The sequence below is a fragment of the Physeter macrocephalus genome, chromosome 20, assembly GCF_002837175.3.
Source record: "Physeter macrocephalus isolate SW-GA chromosome 20, ASM283717v5, whole genome shotgun sequence".
NCBI lineage: Eukaryota > Metazoa > Chordata > Mammalia > Artiodactyla > Physeteridae > Physeter > Physeter macrocephalus.
Window position 1 is genome coordinate 100,260,985 of NC_041233.1, and position 5,367 is coordinate 100,266,351.

Here is a 5,367-nt window from a genome sequence, read left to right on the forward strand (position 1 = left end):
ACCTAGTGGGGTGGGATAGGGAGGGTGGGAGGGAGGGAGATGCAAGAGGGAAGAGATTTGGGAACATATGTATATGTATAACTGATGCACTTTGTTATAAAGCAGAAACTAACACACCATTTTAAAGCAATTATACCCCAATAAAGATGTTTAAAAAAAAAAAGCCATGATTTCACCATAAAAAAAAACAACAGAAACATTCTTGGTATGCTTTGATTCTGCACTTCTAAATACACAAATACTTGAGAATTAAACTAAATACTTGAGACAATGCATTTTTCTCTTTTTAAGGTAATAACAAGCAGTAACTTCAAAAGGTAGCGTAATGATTCAGGTTGTTAACACATGATATAAAATACTGTGATATAATGTTTCAAAACATGTACATTATTGTCTTTCCTTCAGGCATTATAATTCTCTTTATACCTGAGTTACACCAATTTAGGGTCCTAATTTATAAGAATGCCATCTTTTTCCTAATATCACAGGCATCTATTTTCCCAAACTGATCAATTAATATTAAACTAATTGGTAGTTTAATTAATATCAATGAATGAATTAATATTAATAATGAACTAAAAAATCAACAACGTATTTAATCATTTAAAATGTATGTGTAATATTAATCCTAAGTGTGTTGATTCACTCTTCAAGATTTGCACAACCTATTTTACATAAAATATTCATACTTATTAAGTTGTCCTGGACTATTACAGCATTCTCTAAGTTAAAAAAAAGAGTCAATGACAAATAACATAAATTTGGTACGTGAGAATAATCTGTAACCTACTTTTTGAACGTCGTACACCACATCTGCAGTCAATTAAGTGATTCCCAGGTGTTCACAGTAACTGCTTTAATGCAAGATTACATGCCACTTTAGGGGTCTTTAAGTATTTATTATAAAACCCTCATCTACATTTTTCTCCACTCATTTAGGGAAAAAACATGCTGATGTTTAGTATTGACAAAAATAAGTTGATTGCACTTGTTGAATTATTTTGTAGATTAGCTCTCATTAAAAAACTTTTTTATAAGCCAAAATTTGATGCAAGAATGAAAACATAATATGCTGATTTAGTTGTGCTTATTTGCATTCTTCATTTTAAATGAAAAATATGTACTTATAATTTGGGGCTAAGATGGCAATAATCAAATTAGATGTCATTTTTGTCAGGAGTGTGGAATATGGGGAATTTAATGGACCAGAGGATTTATCAGCCAATTTCTTTCTTTAAAGGTAAAAAAATAATTTTTCACTTTTAGACTTGGAACAGCAAAGAACCATGGAGACAATCTCATATAATATTCATTTTATAGATAAGGAAAATAAAACCCAGAGGCTTGGTCAAGTGTACAGAATAATTTACAGGTAGATCTAATAAAATTTACAATTACTAACATATATATAATGCATACTATGCTCCAGGAAGTGTTCCTAGCACTTCACATATATTCACTTATTTAATTCTCACATCTTCTGTATAAGATGAGTGCTTGTATTATCCCCATGGAAGCTTGGAGAGGATGCCCTGAGTAACTTGCATAAGGTCACAGAGTTGGAAGTGACACATCTAGGATTTAGCTGGCTCCTGAATCTATGTTATTAACTATAAAAATATAATTTCTTCCTAAAACTAGTTTCTGAGGAAATTATGATTTCTAGGTGAACATACCCTTCTACAACATTTTGATATATTACATAATTCATATGATTATCTTCATAATAGTATTAGGGAAAATCGATATATTCCTATATTTTAATGATAATTTTCATTGAACTTATGCTCTGATTTTTTTGGTTTCTAAAACATCTCTTAGTAATTAGTCATAATAAAAATGCCTTTCTAGCAAGCATGTTTTGTGTCTGATATGGTGAAATCTTTGGATATATAGATTAACTTAAGTCTGTGGAACATTAAAAACATGCTCAGTGGTTTCAACAATCTAATACACACTAAGTGTATATTAAATTCTTACTAGTAACAGTTCCCTTAAAATTATGTGATTTTACTCACTGCTTGCATTACTGAGTTTTTATTTTGCCGTGATAGGTGGCTAGCAAAGATTTTTGGAAAAGCTTCAAGACAAATTAGTTTGTAGCATATCGTATGAAATAAAATGCTCATGTGTCAACGAAGCCTGCTGTGTGTGGTAGTAGACTTAGAAATGTCTCTTTAAAGTTGTACTGGCTTTACTTCCCAGTACTTTCCTTGTACCAGTTCTGCGGAGAGGCCTGTGTGCTGTGCTGTGTGCTGTGCATATATGTGTGCGTGTGCGTGTGTGTGCGTGTGCGTGTGTGTGTGTCTGTCTGTCTGTCTTGGATGTTGGGGGATGTACTGAGGTGGGCAGAGGCATCAACGCAGTTAAAGAGACTTTAGGGTTTTTTCAGTTTTTACTAAAGGATGTCGTCAATTTTATCATCGGTTCACTTTATTTCTGAAATGAAAAGAGCCAGCAAAAATCACTAACTATCTGGGCTCTCACTTCATCTGACCAATAATAAGCCTGGATGAAAGTATATGTCAATTAAGGAATATTTAAAAGACACACATATGATTTCTTCCAGATAAATCTAGATTCTCATCGTTGAATTAAGTTGAACCAGTAAACATGTTTTATTTCTTGCCCCCTACAATGATTTTATCTAACTGCATTTTGCTGTTGTGTTCTCTCTCAGCCTTCTTTAAAGCACTCTGCCAGAGTATTAGCAGACTCAATGCTTCTTTTGATATAGAGTTGCTAAAAATAGTCTACAATATATCACCTCGTTTTCTTTCTGCTAAACTATTGTAACTTTTGTTCAGTGTATGTGAGGAAAAATACCGGGTTTCCCATAAGATGTTTATATGTTTTCTCCTTAAATATAGTGGGATCATGTCATTAGTCACATTTCCCTTTACACCTTTACTACCGGGAAGGTCAATGCAGTTTAATCAATCTCTCGATAGGATACAAATAGCTTTCCTATGGATAAACAATGTACTAATTTTAACGTAATTTTGTATGTTAGTCCATGTTTACTTATCTCCTTATAAACTTAATGTATCTCAAAAGTGATTGTTTCATTCTATAGACTGTATTATTCATGTATATTGACCCAAAATAGTAAGAAAACAAATGAAAATATATTTGCCTTACAGAATCCTAATGTGAGGATTGTTTACCAAGCTCATCTTCTCTAAACAAGAATAAAGCAAATTTGATTTTTAAGTGTGTAGCTGATCGACAGCCCCTGGAAAAGGCAAAGGACTGGTACTGACACCTCTCTTCGGGCACATAGGCTGCTTATATGTCCCGCTCCCTGTCTGGCTCCCTCATAAATCCCCTTAAGGTGATGAAGGAAAGCACCTCAGACTTCAGAAGAAACCACTTCAGAAGTGGTTCAGACTTCAGAATTTAACCCTGATGCAGAAGCTGTCCATAACTGTTTTCATTATTATACGGTGTTTAATCCTCAAAATTTGAAATATGAAAAGAAAACTAGTACTAAATGTAAATACTTTAATTTCTTGCAAATAACAGTCTTTCTTATTACATTAAGACAACCATGACTTTAGGCACTGAAGAAGTATGGAAGAGAGAAAAATGAGGAGTTATTGACTGTAATTACAGTTTTTATATAATTTGGCATGTCACTGATTTTTGATAAATGGAATTAAGACTATCAAAGACAATAATAGCTCGCAGTTCCTAGGAGTTAATTGATTCTCCTAAATGTGTTGAGCACTCATCAAGGAAAATTATGATGACATATGCGATTCCATTTGAAGCATATGGTTGTGATTTTAAACACATTTTAAAAGTAAAATTTTAGAACAATGATATTACAATTATTTAATACACAATTAGTCTTAATGTTTTGCTGGGATAATGATAGACACAGCATCATGGAACTTATCATGTTTATGACACAGGACCACATAACAGCCATGCCAGGTTTCTCAAACATCATTGTTTGTGACTGAAATTTAAATGAGGGAGGCTATCAAATAAAAAGAATTAAAAACAAAAACTAGTTCTACACATTACTATCATTCCTTGTTCAACTTTTCAATTTATCTTCCTTTTACTTTTATCCTCCAGGTATAGACTGATGACAGAAGGCATAAGAGAAGGAAAAAAAAGTCTTATTACTTTTCAGCCATTGCTTTTTCAAAGACAAACAATGCTTTGTAATGGAATGTAAGAAAAAGCAACATACAATTTTCATACCTTAATCAAATTGGCTAAGAGTTACTGAAAACCTGAATTGTTTTGCTGAAATCAACATTTATATTGTTTAAACTACTTATGAAAGTCGTTTAAATATTTTCTATTACCGATCAACGTAATATTATTGTTAAATAAAAGATAACTCATTACCTGCATCATACTGTGGGAAAGGTTATTACATTTTTAGCAAATTTAATTCCTACAGCATTAATTATCACTATTATCAGTATTATGAACAATGTCTATATCAATACTACATGACAATATTTCATCTGCACTTCCCAAAGGAAATGATTTTTATTCTAAATATCACATTGTAGCAGTTTCCTAAGAGACTATAATAAGCTTCACAATAATGGTGCATAATTCATATATTTTATCTATTTTATCTACATTATTTGATGGAAATGTCCTGAAAAATATAAAATATAATACTATTAACACATATGAACATATAACACTTAATATCACACACTGTTTTCGTCACTTATATAAAAAAGGAATGTCCTGCTAGCATAGTAATTACAGATTGAAAAATAGAAAATTTGACCTGGAGAATGATTCCAAGAATTAAGTTCTTGTTGGTTTTCAAGGAGTCTGAACTCCTGGGATTCCGTACTTTCTTTAACCACTTCCCCCAAACAATCCGATACCTCTCTTTCAGCTTTATTCTAAGAAGAGAAATTTGTAAGAAGAAATCTGGAGTTCATTGATCTTCTCCTATGTTATGAAGGTCATAAGAAATTAGAGTCTTGGAGGAGCTTCAAGATGGCGGAAGAGTAAGACGCGGAGATCACCTTCCTCCCCACAGATACATCAGAAATACATCTACACGTGGAACAACTCTAACTGAACACCCACTGAACGCTGGCAGAAGACCTCAGACCTCCCAAAAGGCAAGAAACTCCCCACGCACGTACCTGGGTAGGGCAAAAGAAAAAAGAAAAAACAGAGACAAAACAATAGGGACGAGACCCGCACCAGTGGGAGGGAGCCGTGAAGGAGGGAAGGTTTCCACACACTAGAAGCCCCTTCGCGGGCGGAGACTGCGGGTGGCGGAGGGGGGAGCTTCGGGGCCACGGAGGAGAGCGCAGCAACAGGGGTGCGGAGGGCAGAGCGGAGAGATTCCCGCACAGAGGATCGGTGCCGACC

At 33.9% G+C, this 5,367-nt stretch overlaps 1 protein-coding gene across 2 annotated transcripts in view; it reads right to left on the reverse strand.

Moving 5' to 3' along the window:
* Positions 1–5,367, reverse strand: part of SGCZ (sarcoglycan zeta) — a 933,024-nt gene that overhangs the window by 79,180 nt on the left and 848,477 nt on the right. The window lies entirely within an intron of this gene.